Source organism: Glycine soja, chromosome 1 (assembly GCF_004193775.1).
Source record: "Glycine soja cultivar W05 chromosome 1, ASM419377v2, whole genome shotgun sequence".
Classification (NCBI taxonomy): Eukaryota; Viridiplantae; Streptophyta; class Magnoliopsida; order Fabales; family Fabaceae; genus Glycine; species Glycine soja.
The window spans coordinates 42,786,080-42,803,788 of record NC_041002.1 but is presented as its reverse complement, the minus strand read 5'-3'; the positions used below and the strand labels follow the sequence as shown (position 1 = coordinate 42,803,788).

The following is a 17,709-nucleotide window of genomic DNA, read 5'->3' as shown; positions in this document are numbered from 1 at the left end:
TTAAAATATACTTGTAATTTAATTAATCTTGTTCATATGTTTTAAACTAAATGTATATACATTATTAGTAATAATTTTTAGCATGTGACTTTCTTCATTTCTTTTCCAATTCCAATTCCAATTATGTAAAATGTTTGACTTTTCACTAATAATGTCTGTGTTAATTATGTGAGCAAACAGGAACCTATATCTGTAACTTGCACTTTGTGCCCACATGTGACACCCCTTGCTTTACTGGTGGCTAGTCATTCATACATAATAGGTTGCCACGTTATCATATACATAAACTTTTGCTTAGTCATTCAATACAACATAATTTCAGGTCTAGAAGAAATGGCTCCTCCAAACCATGAGGTATCATTGGTGATGGAAAATAGTGGTGGTGGGAACAACATGAAGGGGTTGAGCAAGGAAATGAGACATGAAAGAACAGCACTAACATGTCATCTTCTTCGTTGCGCAAGAAATCTGTCCTAATTCTCGTGTCCAAGGTTTGGTCTGGCCACCACTACTAGAAAAAGCTGATTTAACATCGGCGGATTAATATCGATTTTGTCAAAAATCGATGTTAACGTAAACGCGGTGACATAATTATAAATAATGTGTATTTCTTAACATCGGTTTTATGAAAATCAATGTTAACGAAGTGACTCTAACATCGGTTTTCAAGAAAATCGATGTTATAGTCGATTCGTTAACATCGATTTTCAGAAAACCGATGTTAACATATAATCAGTTAACATCGGTTTTTTGAATAAAACCAATGTTAACGTTGACATCAATTTGTTAACATCGGTGTTTTATTGATAACCGATGTTAAACTTACATTTTAATTTATATTTGACGCGACCTATTTCGCTTGCGCTCCCTTCTTCTTCGTTTACCCTCTCGCGCTTTCTTCTTCTCTGTGTACCCTTTCGTGCTCTCTTCTCCATTGCACTGTTAACATCAAAGGTTGTTGTTCTCCATTGCACTGAAGACCGTGACAGGTACGCTTCGTCTACCTGTGTTGTTCTATTGAACTAAAGAGCGTGACCGTGCTAGGTCTGTTTCTGGAACTCGTGGTTAAGCTAAGGACCTTTTTTGGTTTCTGGTGCAAGGATTGGCAAAGTGGTGGTCACCTGAGGTACATTTGACTGGTAGTACGTGGTGTTTGTGGTCAGCTGAGGTACAATCTCACCGGCATTGTCGCTGTTGTGTTCGAGGTAAGCTTCATGTCTTCATTGTAAGTTTGTGCTTCCGTGTACGTGGTGTTTGTGCTCTTTGTTCTTATAGATTGTTAGTTAGTTTCTTATTTAGTTACTACTACTAGCTAGGGTTTGGAATGCAGGTAGTGTTGCTTGGAAAGCTGTGTAAAAATATTGTCTTATTTTGTTGAGTTGTTGCTTGGAAGCATCTACTTTCTTCCTTCACTGTTGTTGTGTAGTCGTTTCTTTCATGCTCTAGTTTTTGTTTCCATGCTTCATATCTTATAGCTTTTTGGGATAGTGGCTATTCAAGTTGTTTGGCCTTATTGTTCATAGCCTTTTGGATGATGTTTAACTTCTGCCTGATGTTTTTAATATCCCCATTGATTCGTAGTATTTGGTGGGATATGAGCTTGAAGGAACAAAATTTGGTGTGATTGATTGAGGGTCAACTATCCAATGCATGTTTTTTTATATTTAATTATGTATTTTACCAAAAAAGTATAGTTTTATTTTGTATTTTGTTGATTTCCTTCTAGATTTTTTTTTCTTGAACTAGTCTTCTAAAGCATAACTACTAGTTTTTTTGCAGTCACATTAACCCTTGAGTTGTATTTGTCTTCTTCTTAGATTAAGCTTGGTTGGCAGTCTGTCTTTAACCAATCTCCTTGCAAAGATAGCTGCTTTTGGTGGGATTTGTAATTTCCATAACTCCGTAAACACTCCATCACTATTTTCCTTAGTTGCTTCTCCATGCATCAAAAGGTATGCGCTCCTTGTTGTGTACTGTCCATTAGGTTCTGCTCTCAGTTTCCAGCAATCTACTGAATGTGGATGAATATGAATCTTTGTTGTATGTTCTAAAAATCTGGTAGCTGCCTCAATTTCTTGAATAACATTTTTTCTTCTTCTATGGTTTTTTTTTTTGCACAGCAAAAATCAGTAGTATTATATATAATATAGTACTAGGTGTACTGAAGAGAGGATTAAAAAAATACAAGGCAAAATTGCCTAACCCATCTGAAAGTTACATAACCAGATTAGCTGAAACCAAAAAGGAAACAACCCCCTAAGACAACTCCTCCCTCAAGCTAGTAGACCATTGGTTGAAATGAATATGGAAATCTTTGTCCATACATTTTAACCATGACCAAGTGTGGAATAAAGCTTCATCCATGACTTTTTCGGGGTTGAAAATCTGGTTATTAAAAACCACTAAATTTCTATGCTTCCAAATAGTCATGGATAAAGCTATCCAAAGCACTGCCCATCTCTTGTCTATATAGCTTTTGCTGTTCCAATGAGAGAATTGTATGATTTTTAGGGTCAATGGGGAAATGGCCCACTCTACTAACCCATCTCAAAACCTCCCACCAAAGACTCCTATTTCTTGTGCAAGAGAACATGACGTGACCAACACTTGCTGTTTTTGTCTTCATTATCAGAACTGCCATCATCCATCAAGAGGTTGTATGCTGACTTTGTGGAATAAGACCCAGTAGGATCAGCCCTCCAAGTGAGGTAATCCAAGCTAGAAAGGTGAATCTGAACCCCATCAATCTCATCCATGAAAGCTACCACCATATCGATTTCATGCTCAAAGAAATTTCTCCTCCACTGTATCTTCCAATCCCACCTATTGTCAACATATTGACCCATTAGACTGATAGTACAGTCCTGCTATTGACTCACTTGGTACAGAGCAGGATATTTATCTTAGAGGTTTAAGTCATCCCCCCTCCACTTATCCTTCCAAAAGTTGATTTTGGCCCCATTACCCACCTTCCACCTCAAGTTACTGGTCAAACTATTGTGGTGCTGCTGCTGGAAGACAGATTTTAAATCCTTCCACCAAGGAGAAATGTCTGCACTGCTTCTGCCATATAGTAAGGCATGCCAACCTCCATATTTGGACAATAAGGTTCTTGCCCAAAGCTGGTGCTGATTATTTGCCAACTGCCAACCCCATTTGCCAAGCAAGGCCTGATTAAACTTGTTCAAGTCTTTAATTCCTAACCCCCTCTGATTTTAGGAAGACAAACTGTATCCCATTTGACCCAAGGGATCTTAGTTGTCTCATTGTCACCTCCCTAAAGAAAGTTTCTCTGAATAGATAATATCTTATGAACTACTTTTTTGGGGATTTTGTAAAAAGACAGCAAGTAGATGGGCAAAGCTGTCAAAACAAAATTGATGATGGTGATTGTACCCCCCATCGAGAGACATGTATGCTTCCAAGATGCCAACTTGGTCTTAAACTTGTTGATGATAAGCTGTTATGTTTTATTAATAATATTATACTTTTGCCTTCCAAAAAAAAACTTATGACTGATCCTCTTTTGATTAATCCTATTTTGTATGTTGTTGTATGTTATTGTATAAAAGATCATGGGTTCTCCACCTGTCTCCACTCCTCCTTCTCCTCCTTCTCCTTTGGAAGCATAGACTTCGCCGTCTGTCGTGAAGCGGACACGCAAAGCCTCACGTCTACGATCGTTGTCCACTAGACCACCTGGTGCTGAGAGACCAGTGGTGCATGTTGATCCTACTACCGGGAAGGCCGACGGTCTCCACAGGAAGAAATTAAGAACATATTTGGGGATTGTGGCGCGTGATAAGGTGGACGTCACCTACGAGAACTGGAAAGAGGTCCCTACTGCTCAGAAGGACTTGATTTGGGAGGATATTCAGGTATTTTTCTTTGCTTATTTGATTTTGTTTAATTAATAGCCAAAAACTACATTATTGTAACAAATAAACTTTATTTCATGCTATCAGGCGGAATTTGATATCCCAGAGGCTTCTGACAGTAGGACGAAAAGGAAGTTACTGCAAACCGTGGGGGAGAGATGGAGGCAGTTTAAATCAGACCTCACGAGGAAATGGGCCCTTGCAGCCGATCAGGACGGTGTCGAGGACACTGTCTGTGAGAAATACGACATCAGCAAGGAAAAGTGGGCCCAGTTTTGCCAGACTCGCAGAGACCCTTCTTGGGAGGTATGTTCCTTGGCATTTAAGTTGTTTTTCAAATAAAATGATGTTGTTATACTTCATTCTACCAATTTCAAACATTATTGTTTAATTTTTTTAGGATGTGCGCAAGAAGGCACAGGCCATCCAGAAGTAGAATCATGCCCCCCACGTTTTGTCTCGTGGGGGTTATAATTATTTGGAGCAAAAGCTCCTGGCTGAGAAGAAGAAGAAGAAGCTGGAGGAAACTGCACAGTCAGGAAGCGTTGATGGCATCATCGACCCTCCATCCCCGGTCAGACGCCACGTGAAGTGGAAGATGGCCTGCACGAAGAAAACAGGGGAGATGACGACTGAGGCCGCAAAGGAAATCCCTGAGAAGATTGTAAGTGATTTTCAACTAACCATTACAATTATATTTCAATATTTTGTGAATACCATGTACCACTGTGTGTTTTCTGTGCAGGATTCCTTTGAGGAGCAGGCCACACAGGGATCCTTCGTCCCCCATGGACGTCAGGATATTCTCGCCGCTGCTATTGGACATCAGAGCACCCTGGACGTGTCCGTGCTGCTGGAGCCGGTGTCACCATCAAACAATACTTTGGATCGGCTCCACGGACGTCCCGCGGCGCTTCCTCCCTGCCTCCTGACAAATTGCAGCAGCTGACCCAGCAAATCAGGGACCAGCTAGAGGAGTCCATCACAGAGAAAGTGACGCGGCAGGTCATGGCTTCCTTCAGCCACATGCAGTCCCAGCTTCAGTCGCAGATGCAATCTCAGGGAATTGTAGTGCCTCCTGACCCTCTAGTTGGTCCCTCCAGTCCTCGAGTGAGCATAAAGGGGATTTGTGTTGATCCCTTAGGAAATGATCCTGAGACGGGTGACTCTAACAGGTGCGGCTTGTACATAGAAGCAGATCCTGCCCGCCTGGTTGCCATGGGGAGAGTTTATGAGGGATCCACTATTGTTCATAACACTCCTTTGTTGCCTGGCCAAGTAAAGGTGAGTGTGGAGGAGGTTACAGATGCAGATGCTCCAGTTCCTATACCCACTGATGAGGTTTCCTTAGTGGGGCAGGCACTTCTCACCTTCCTTGCTTGGCCGACACATCTGGTCAAGTCTTTATCACAGCAGGTACTTATTGTCCTTACTATATGTTTCTTCTTTTTAAATTAATTCATTAAGCGTGCCTCAAATTAGGCTATTTAACTTTGTTTCATGAACATGTAGCTGTGTCTCCGGCAAAACCACCTCCAAAGCCCAATCCGGAGGTCGATGATCCGCTTTATCTGATGACATTGACCATCCCAGAGCTTTTCTTGAGGCCTTATCAGGTTAGATGGGATGCCACCGTGTTCAGGGTCTTTAATCCAGATTTCCCCCTCCACATAAAGCACGAAGACCTCTCCGAAATCGCACACGGTGGTCAATGTCTCAGCATATCAGTGTTACAATTGTGGATTCTGTAAGTCATTTTATATTATTTTTAATTACCTAAGTTATTGCTTTCAATTCATAAATATTTAACTTTGACTTAACATAAACAGGCATCTCACTGAAACATGTATGCGAGTGGGGAATTTTGATATCTATGGATTCCTCGAGCCACAGTCCATTCAGAGGTCTGGGCAATCGCAGTTTAAGTCTGAAAGTTACATAAAGAGTTGGATGCAGAGTTCACAACGCGATGTCTATCTTGGAGCCTACCTAAATGGGTAAGTCATAAAATAACTAAATTTAATTAATGTTTACTAATGTACTAACCCATTTTAGGTTCCACTGCAGTGGACATTGGCAGATGGTGGTCATCCTGTCCAAGGAACACCTAGTTGTCTAGTTTTGTTCATTGCATAACAGGCCAGACAACTACCTTAAGGGGATTATTAATAGGTTAGTGTTCCTTTCAATACATTTGCATTGTAATACCTCATCGTACAACACCAGTTGTTAATTGTTACTCATCTGGAACAGTGCGTTAAAAGGTCTTGATGATGCTCCACAGCCTAAATCAAAGGCTTCTGCTAGGTGGATTGTCGTCAAGGTACGTCATTTACATAAAACTTTGACTTATATATATTTCTTTATGTGTCTGTACACTAGTTGTTTAATTAATATCCAAATTTCATTATGTATTTAGTGTAATAGACAAAAAGGAAGTACTGAGTGCGGCTACTATGTCATGCACTGGATGTCCACCATCATTTTAGGAACTTTTAAGAATAATTGGGAAGCGGTAAGTTTATTTCAAACAAAATCGATTTATTTATAATTTGTATTACATTATTAACTTATTATGATTTATTTCATCATGCAGTATTTTAACGATCCTAGACCATTGGAGCCAGAGAGATTAAAGGCATTGCGGATCCAGTGGGCACAGTTTTATCTCCGAGTTAGAGATTAGGCCTAGGATTTAGGGACATTGGTTTTTTTCCTTATTTTACTTTGGTTTAACATTTTTGACATTTTCTATGTAATATGAACATTGAATTCATTTGATGATTGTTCTTTATGATAAATCAATTATTTGATGTTTTTTATCATTAAAACTGCTTGAAAGCAGAATAAAATGTTTATTTGCTGTGAATTGGCCTTGAAATTGCATTTGACAAGTACTGTGAATTGGCCTTGAAATTGCATTTGACAAGTACAATTTTGGGTTTACTATAAAAATAGAAAGTATATATAAAACAAAATACTTGAAAACAACATCGGTTATTAACAAAAACCGATGTTAATATGTTAAACAACATCGGTTATTTACAAAAATCGATGTCGACATGAACTTTAATATCGGTTGTAATAGACAATCGATGTTAACGTTTGTATATTAACATCGGTTATTTGTATATAACCGATGTCAACCTTTGTATTTTAACATCGGCCATCTGTAGATAACCGATGTCAACTCTTGTATATTAACATCGGTTATTTATAAATAACCGATATGAACATTTGAATATTAACATCGGTTGTCTACACATAACCGATGTTATACACAAAGAACTACACCAAATAAGTGTATGCATCATCAACGTTGACATCGGTATTCTAGAAAAACCGATGTTAATGGAATATATTAACATCGGTTTTTTTAAAAAACCGATGTTAATATAACATATTAACATCGGTTGTACTGCAAAACCGATGTCAACGTTCATCATACGTACACTTTTTTGTTGTTGTTCATTGTGTTTAACATTGGGTATTCAGAGAACCGATGTCATCATATATATGTTAACATCGGTTTTACAAAACCGATGTTAACATTCATACATTAAACATTGACACTTTCAACATCGATTTTAGAACCGATGTAGAATGTTCTAAATAGCCGATGTTGAAAGTGTATTTTCTAATAGTGCACGTCAGAAATGTGTTGGTGAATTTACAAGAGGTTATCCTTGGAACCAAGCTCTCTATTCTTTTCCCAGCCATTCCCCTTGCCATTGTTGCTGAATGCTAGGGCTTTGGAAGAGTGAGTTCTCTTTCTTAATTTTGTATTTCTTACTTATACCCGATCTAGAAATTATTATATGATCTAGGAAATATATTTTTTTATACATATTAGTTTAGGTGAGTTGAGTCCTTATTTTTTTATACATATTAGTTTAGGTGAGTTGAGTCCTCAGGACTCAATAAGTGAGGATAGACCTCAAGGCCTCAGAGAGTGTGTACAGAATGTACAGAAGTGCTTTGATCGAGGCTGTACCCGAATCAAATAAACATTAAAAATGCAGTATCTAGAAAGTGATCCTAGGTTGTCTCCCAACGAGTAATGGTCAATCAAACGTTCATAACATATAGTAATAAAATAGTAACGAATTGGGAGGGTTTGTTTGTTTTGTAAATTAAACCACAAGCAAATTCAAATTAAAGAAATAACAGAATTAAAACATGTTATTTTCCCTTGATTCACAAGCAAGTCTCTTATCATAGGTTATAAGGATTTATCCCTAATCAGTTCAACCACTTAGTCCAACCCTTAATTAAATTACTAAGCGAAAATTAACATAAGGTTGTCATTATGTGATTAAGCAACACATACACCAATTAATCATGAACGAAACTGATCATTAAGCATGAATGTAAATTAAGCACAGAGGCAATTAATCAAACACTAAGCATGCATGGATTAATAGCAACAAATACAGAACAATTGATGAAGAGGAAAAACAGATCAAAATTCAATAGTAATAACAAAACCTCAAAGAGAGTTGTGCTTGATCCTCAAGAGAAAACAACGTTGGAGACTTAGCCTTCCATTAATCAGCAAAAAATGAAATTGCAGATTGAAGCGGAAAACGAAATTGCAGAAAACAAATTTTATTGCTACGTGAACAGTGCGCATGAATAGTAAAAACTGGAATTGCAAAACCGTAAAATTATTCTCCTCTCCCAAAACTCTCTAAACTAAAACCCTGGTGCTATTATATAGGTCCTCAGCTCCAAAGCTTACAAATCTGTTTTAAGTCCAAGCCCATAAACAAAATAAAATAAAATCTGGACAAGATAAGATAAGATTGGATGAAATAAAATCTGGACGAAATAAAATCTAGATGAAGTAAAATCTGGATAAGATAAGATTTGATAAAATAAAATTGTCTGCTCTCTTCAAGTCCAAGCCCAATTCTGGATTCAAGCCAAATTGCTTATAATTCTCCTAAAATTAAATTAAAAACACAAAATTAGTCAAGTAGACCCAAATGATAAAACTGCCTAATTAATTTGACAATTAAGGCTAATCAGTAATTAAAATGGTGACAAAAAAGGTTAAGAAATAGAAGAAAACAATGACATATCATGCTTATAGATTATTTACTTACAAGATCCTCACATCGGTCATGAAATCAAAATTATGTTTTTATAATGAGTTCGTTTCTTTTCAACTGCATCAATTTTTGTTTTCATATGATTTAGGAAATATGAATTGTCCCACCAATTGAAATATGTAACTGAGTTTTATTATTTTTTTCTAGTAAATTAAAAACTTCAATTACACATATATATATTAGCCGGGTTTACAAAAGGTTAATAATCCACTAGTGTTTTTATCTACCCAATGTGTCAATCATGGAGTTATATCTATTCTGGTTTATTCATTGAAATTTATTTCATAACAATCACTTTTGATAATTAGTCTTACTGTATGATGAGATGGTTAATGTGTTCTTGGGAATCTTTTCAATTAAATGGGAAAAAGGAAATAAAATTAAGGTATCTATATCGTGAATTTTTCATATTTTTGCATAAATGTATTTCTAGAAACAATATAATGTATCTGTAAAAAAAAAAGAGAAACTGTATAATGTAGGTTGGATTTTGCTATCACTTGTCAATCGACCATTGAGGTTGTTAATGTTATATTATGGGATGATATGAACCCTGTGCTCTCTTTTTTTGCGTACAGTCTTGGGTTTTTGTGTTGAGTTTACTCGGGCTAACTCCACTTGCTGAACGAGTCAGCTTCTTGACAGAGTAAGGAAACCTTGCTAGTTGTTGCATTTTTACTTATAGTTAGACCGTACATTAGTCATTAATAATCATGGTACAATTTTTATTTTATTTTACCGTTTTATGTTCTTGTGCTGATTCTTGTTTTATTTGTCCCCTTGGTATTTGGCAGACAAGTTGCTTATTACACTGGTCCTGCAGGTGTGTATGGATCCACAGCTGTACTATTAAAGCAATCTGTTTTGGAAGTTCTTCACAATGTACTTTACTAGTCATTTTTCTTTAATTTGGACTAAATATTAATGTCAAATTGTTACCATAGAAAAATATAGAATAAAAGGATGTCAATGCTTGTTACATAATCTCTCTTTGGATTTTGTCTTCACACAAAATGCTATGGGGTAAAAGCTGTTTATTGAGACGAATTACCACGCGATTTGAATTGGTCATATCAGTGTTGGAAATAGAAATGAAACTTTAGTAAAATCATTTGTCATGTTACTAAATCCTTTTATTTTCTTGAATCACAGTGGGAGCACTTTTGAATGCAACTTGTGGGAATGCTACAGAGCTCATCATAGCAATTTTCGCCCTTAGCCATAACAAAATTTCTTTGGTCAAATATTCTCTCTTGGGTTCCATAATTTCTAACCTTCTTCTTGTTCTTCGAACCTCTCTATTCATTGGTGGCCTTGCAAACCTTAGACAAGAACAAAAATATGACAGAGTATAGCCCTGCACTCTATTAAGAACTTTATAGTCAAATACTGGCTAGAGTTAACGAAGGGGTTGAATGTTTTGCAATTTTCTTGTAGAGACAGGCAAATATGAACTTGCTTATGCTGTTTGTGGCATTGCTGTGCCACTTGCTGCCATTACTATTACATTATGTTGGTGCCTCAGCAAGTGACACTGCAGACTCATCTCTACAGTTGTCTAGAGCTGCTAGCATTGTTATGGTGATTGCATATTGTGCTTACCTTGTCTTCCAATTGTGGACTCACCGGGAGCTATTTGAAGCATAAAATGTATGCATTCTTATTCGTAATTAGAGAGTGTTTAAGACAACTATTATAAAAAAAATAGATTATTTCAATAATCAATTATATATAATTGATTATTTCAATAATCAATTATATATAATTGATTATTGTTATAATCAATTATAATGCCAACCATTTATTTGTTTATAATTAATTTCGTTGGGATGACATAATTTTTTTTATTTCCTCTCTTTGGACTTAAATATAAGAAAAAATAATTATTTTCACATTGATTAAAAATGTTTGATTAAAATTATTTAATTTTACTAATCTCAAGTAAAAAAATAAGATTATTTCTAAAATATCATTCATTAGAACTTGATATTATAAATAAAATAATATCCTTAAAAATAGAGTTATAATTAAATGAATGGTATTTTAGGAATCTTATCATTAAATTAGAGTGAACTTAGTTAAATATTTTTATATTTGAGTCTAAGATATACAATTTTTTTTCTCATATGAGTCAAGAAATTAGGAAAAAGGGTATGAAGTTGGAAAAAAGTTGTAAAGAAGTTTGGGGGTATTTTGGGGATAACTATTTTGAGGGGGAAAACAGTTGAGAAATAATAACAAGCATTAAATTTTCAAATGTATGAAAATAAATTATTTTTATTTTATCTTTACAAATTTCAGCGAATGTTTCAAACACATTGATAACGGTATATTCAAATAATAAGAGGTTGGAGAGCTAGGCTGTTAAGGGCTGAACGTCCGTACTCGTGTGGTGACATGGAAGATTGACGCGTGTCTTGAAGTATCACATAGCATAACACATGTATTTTGAGGACCCTAAACAGTACATGTTTCCTTCCTATTTCCCCTCTATAAAATTAAAATGTGAATTTGAACAGGATGCATTTGATTCCTGGGGTTTGTTCGTTAGCTTCCTTAGCATAATCTTGCTTCCAATAGTTGGCAATGCAACCGATTTCAAGAACAAACTGGTACCAACTTTAATTGCTAGTTTTGTAAAATTCAGATACTTCTTTTTTAATGTGAGAAACAAAAAATGCACGTGATTTAATTCTTTGAGACTAATTAAGTTGTTGATGTTACTGTAGGACATCTCGTTGGGTGTTTCCTTGGGTTCTTCAACTCAAATTAGCATGTTTGTGGTAAGCATTTACCTTAATAAAAAATGTATGCTTCCATTTAGCTTTGTTGTTTGATTAATAAATGTTTTAATTAACAAAATTTGATATTATTATAGGTTCCCTTATGTGTGATTGTTGCTTGGATTATGGGTATCAAAATGGACCTTAACTTCAACTTCCTAGAAACAAGATCTCTTGCTTTGGCCATAATAATCACAACCTTCATATTACATGTATACTTGTATACCATCATTTCATTGGTTGAAACATCACAATTAGATTTGGTATATATCTTGATTCACTATTTCTTTTCCATGTATATCTTTGTAGGATTGAACTTCTCACTACATGAAAGGCCTTGTTCTCATACTCTGCTACATTGTTATTAGGGCATGCTTTTTCGTACAAAGAACACCCCTAGTAAGTACAATGTGACACTTTCTTGTGGCAAAAATACTTAAAATTTATATTTATAATCCATATCTAAAATTTTGCTCAATCCTTTTGGCACACCAAACTAATGTTTCTAACAATGCTTATATAAGAAAACTGAAGCAGTTTCTAAAGCTTAATACGTAAGTTCATATGTTCTCTAGCTATATACACATGCATACATATATTTTTGTGTGCACTCAAGAACTCTATGGAATTTAATTAACTATGGGCACTTGATTGCAAGCATATTGGTTGGTTTTGCTTTCTATGAGATAAAGGGATGTAACTTCCAAACTTTGGATGAGATTCAATGCATTTGTTATTTGTTCATTTTAATGATTGCCATCCCCACACAGAAAGCTAGAAAGCTGAAGAGGTTTGCATGCACTAGCTTGCAATCTATTTGGTTGTCTCTTGTTTGTGTAAATAGGTCAATGAATTTTTTTACAAGATTTTCATCTCATAATGTAATATAGATGAGAGTTATGGCATGATTCTCAAGAAAAAATGAGAAATGCTTTTTTGAACAAGAGGTCACATGAGCAAGAATTTGTTGTATTTGCCAATTCTCTAGTATGACTTGTGAAGTGAGTTTATAAGTTGGTAACATATCACAATTGTTGTGAATGTATGAATACATGGTTTTGATGATGCCAAAGAATAATCAAACAAGATTGCTTTCAAGATTAACTCAACAAACATTCCAAGGTTAAGCATTGTTTCAAGATTAATTCAAGATCAAGCAAACAAGATCAAGAAAAAGATAAGGCCTCAAACAATCTCATTGGTTGATCAAGTTTTTGCCTCAAAACACATTGTTTCCAATCGATTACTAGCAACGACACTTCAAAAAACACTTTGAAAAGCCATGACCCTTCAAAATATAACTGTGTAATTGATTACCAAAAACCTGTAATCGATTACCAATAAAGAATTTCAGAAAAAGCTTTTTGAAAAGACACGTCTCTTCAAACCATTTTGAAAAGGCATGAAGGGCCTATATATGTGTGTCTGACTTCAAAAAGAAAGAGAGAGAGATTCTAAGAGAACTTAATTGTCAAATGCTTTCTCAACAACTCTTGGGAAAACACTTGCAAATCTATTGAGAATTCATCCAGAAACTTCAAATTGTAATATCATCTCTAAAAGAGAGAAATTTCACTAGGAACTTCAAATTGTATCATCCACTCTAAAGGAGAGAAATCTTTTTGTTCATCTCAAAAAGTCAGTTATAATCAAGAGACTGTTGTCTCTTGGATTGTGAGAGCTGTAATCAAGAGACGAGTTGTCTCTTGGAGAATCTTTGAACACAAGGGTGAGCGGTCCCAAGGTGTGTTCAAAGTCTGTAAAGGATTTAGAGAGATAGTGGAAAATCTCAAGTGGATTGCATAAGGACTAGACATAGGCACGAGAAGTGGCTGAAACAGTATAAATCGAGTTTTCATTTCTCTCTTCCCTTATCTCATTTATGTTATTGCAATCAATTTTGTCTTGCATGTTTAAAGAACATTATTAAATTGATTGTTGTTTCTTCTTCTGCATTCTGAGCCTATCATTTAGAAAGGGGGGGGGGGGGGTAAAAGTTTGTTAGGAAATTTTGAAACTTAATTCAGCCCCCCCCCCCCCCTCTCTGAAGTTATTGAGGCCACATGTCCAACAATTGTAATACACAACAACAAAGAATCTATCCATTTTGTTAGGAAAATAGTGAATATGAAGACAATGAGTTGTCTTATGCTACCTTTGTTGTTATATACAAATGCATAAACTATTTAAGTGTTTGGATTACTACAAGCTTTGTCCTGTGCTCAGAAAAAAAGAAACAATCAAGATTGTACCAACAAAATATGGGATTTAGATTGTACTGATTCAAAGAAGTGTCCACGCATTAGTTCATCATTAAAAATAGTTGTCATGTGTATCAGAAAAACAAAAAGTTCATATTTACACCAAAGAATTCAACAATCCAAATTGCATTGATCCATGTCCGTGCACCCATTAGTAGAAAAATTATTTTCTACGATACCAAAATGAAGACGATTCCTTAAGAACCGTCTTAGTATATCAGGCGGTGACATTTTTGTAATTAAATATAATCACTCTCACTCTTCGACTCCCCTCTAGGGTTCGAAGCCGCAACTACATCTATTGGTGTTCCAACTCTTTGAATCCCTCTCACTCTTCCTTCATGGTCGCTTTGCTTCTTTTTCTTCTCCTTTGTGTGACAATGGTTCAATCCACATTATCGCACACCCATTTCTGTTTCTTCTCCCTCACTCACTCTTCTCTGCTTTCGGTTCCTTTTCTCTCTGTGTGTCTCTTTTCATTTCCTCTAAGTTTCTTTCAATTCCTATCTGTTGTGCAACCAAATTCACTGAACATTGCGATTTAAGAACCACAATCCATTTCCATTTCCATAGCGTAGGTTTTAAGTTCACTTGGCTTCTTTCATCTCCAATTTGCAATTGTCGATTTTCTTTTTTTTTTTTGTTGCAATTTTTTCTTATTCTAGTGGTTAATTTCTTCTTGATATAATGAGGGGGGGGGGGGGGGGAAGACGTAAGGGAAACCAATTCATTTCTCTTTGAAGAAATTTTTTTGGAGAAAACATGATTTTAACAAATCTTACAAGCTTGCAAAGCAAAAGTTTTGGATGGAGAGCTTCATATCTTTCAGGTTTTTATTTTAATTAATTTTTATTTTTTTAAACTGGGTCATGGTGAGTTTACGGTAATGTTGCATCTTTCATTTTGTGGGTCTAGCTATGATTTGTCCATGGTCACAATTATCTTTTTCCTTTTTGTTTAGGTACTCTGCATTGTGCAAGCACATGTCATCACAACTTATACATATGATATTCTTTTTTCTTTAACGTTTAACATGAATTACTTATTCTGTTGTGGTTAATTTCATAGCTTACATGATCGACATCTCAGGTAAATAAAAATTCGTGTTATTCCTGGTTTGGTTTCTTATACCATAGGTATAGTAGCACGAATGCATAGGTATTTTTCTACATGATTCATTTTCAGAAGATGTTTGGATAATTTGATGTATTTGTTATTTAAGTCTCTGGAGTCTGGAGTTCTATTTTCTTTTCACTTTACAGTTTGGTCTAATTGGTTCCTGTTATCTGCTTAAATTTTATATATATATATATATATATATATATATATATATATATATATATATATATATATATATATATATATATATATATATATATATACATACACACACACACACACACACACATATATATGTGTGTGTGTGTGTGTGTGTGTATGTATGTATGACACTAAAATTCCAAGCTTCTGATCTTCAAGTATCTATGAGATTAAATTGTATTGAGTGGATGATCCAAAAAAACCTTGACTGAATGATTCTGTTGTAGCTTCTTTGTCCATGAGGAACTCAAATTTTTATTTTGCTTTGGCTATATTATTGGTTGGATTTCAAGTAGAGGTCTTGAATAGGGTAAGACATCCAAACCTATTAACACTAATGGGAAGCTATGCAGAGTCTTGGTCACTTGTGTATGAGTACATAAACAATGGCAGCCTCAAAAGCCATCTTGCCCACAAAGAAAAGAATCCACTTCCATGGCAAATTTGAATATCCATTGCTACTAACATATGCTCTACTCGAATCTTCCTTCACCCTAGTGAGCCTTATATTATCCATGGGAATTTGAAACCTAGTAAGGTTCTCCTTGATGCCAACTTTGTTGTCGAACTTAGTGACTTGGGCATTCCTAGTTTAGCTCAGCGAAGTTTGGATTCAGTTGACACAAGCACAATATGTAATAACTCAAATGTACGTTTGGCATATGTGGATCCAAAGTATTTTGTCATTGGCAAGCTTACACCAGAATCGGATGTATATTCGTTTGGAGTCATACTGTTACAACTTCTAACTGGAAGACCCTTTTTGGGGCTAGTTAGAGGTACCCCGTTGATATGAGGATAGAACACCATTTGACTGGTTAAAGGTAAATTTATAGGAATGTTTGTGACTAAAAGATTTCTATTGTTAAACATTAGTCATTTGTGCTAGTTGTTGATTTTGCTTGTATGTGAAATTCATGGACAAATTAGATGGTGATTGTAATAAAATTAACCCCTGGGTAAGCAAGATACTTGTGCTCATTAATGGATTTAGATTGATATTGTGAATTTATATTTAATTATTACAGGTGGGAATGTATTATAATTTAAAATTGGTTGGTTGTAGGTACTAGTAGATCTCGTTATTGATCACCCATTTTTGGTTGATGTAGCAAGATTGGAAAATACTATGCAGGTTAGCAATATTCGAGATGTGTTGCTCTTCATGGGTGTAGTTGATATGTTTTGAGGGTAACTGGTAGTCTTTGTTTTTAACCTATAAACAAATGTTTTAAGCACATAGAAAAAGGTGCCTTTGCATGATTAACAAATAGTTTGAACTTTGAAGTTTTTTTGCACACTGTATCTTATCTGCCTTGTGAAACATTTTCTCTCAAGTTGGGTGTTGTTGTTTGGCCTACTAGGATCTAATTACTTATGTAATGTGCCTTTTTACACATCTAAGTAGTATCTTTCAATTTTTTTATTGGGCCTCCAATCTAGGTGTACAGGAGAAGGAAAAAAGGGCATAATTGAGTATACAAAACCCTGCTAGCAAATTGGACTGCAGACAGAAGGAGATTGGAGATGGTGTTGTGACTCTTGTGAGTCATCCAAGGGAATGTGAATATCAAAAAAGATGAGGGGGCACTATGAGGATTGGTGTGCACTTTTTAGGAAAAGGTTTAGGGTGTGGATAATGCCACTAGGGCAGAGGAGCTTTCTTCTCTGACATCTTTTCTTTTTCTGAATTTCCTTTCTATGGTATTTTTTTCAATTCTTGTACTATCAGTTCTGATTCTGTATTTTCTATAATTCTATAGTATATATCTAAGTTCCTATCAAGTATCCTTTCACTAACAAATAAACAATTCCCCTAAAAGACTGGGAGTAATATGTTTCTGAAATTGTAATTTACATTGAAAGAACAGAGCCCAAAAAGGTTTGCTTTTTATACAATTTGCTCTATGTGAGCTTTTGCGATGAATAAAATGTTGTGTTGAACCTTTAAGTTGGTCAAGTTTATGGATTGCCCACCCAATTGTGTAGTCAACTAATTTGACGTTAGTTTCTTATTTGGTTTTTTGAGTGGCTTATGTGGTGTGCAATGTATTTTTCATCTCTTCCTTTATGTCATGTGTTAGGTTGTTTCAAGTTGGAGGAAAACTCTTAGAGCAAGCTATTGAAGAAAATGGATGCAAAATAAAGTATGAAGTATGACGTTGAGCTACATATAATGTAAGTGCCTTATCAATATTATGTTTCATAGTAGTACACTATTAGAAAATACACTTTCAACATCGGTTATTTACGACATTCTACATCGGTTTTAAAACTGATGTTAAAAGTACCGATGTTGAATGTATTATCGTTAACATCAGTTTTGAAAAACCGATGTTAACATAAAAACGAT

General features: G+C 35.3%; 1 pseudogene; it reads left to right on the top strand.

Annotated features, from left to right (window-relative positions):
* Positions 1–440: 440 nt before the first annotated feature.
* Positions 441–16,545, top strand: LOC114379005 (annotated as a pseudogene).
* Positions 16,546–17,709: the final 1,164 nt, after the last annotated feature.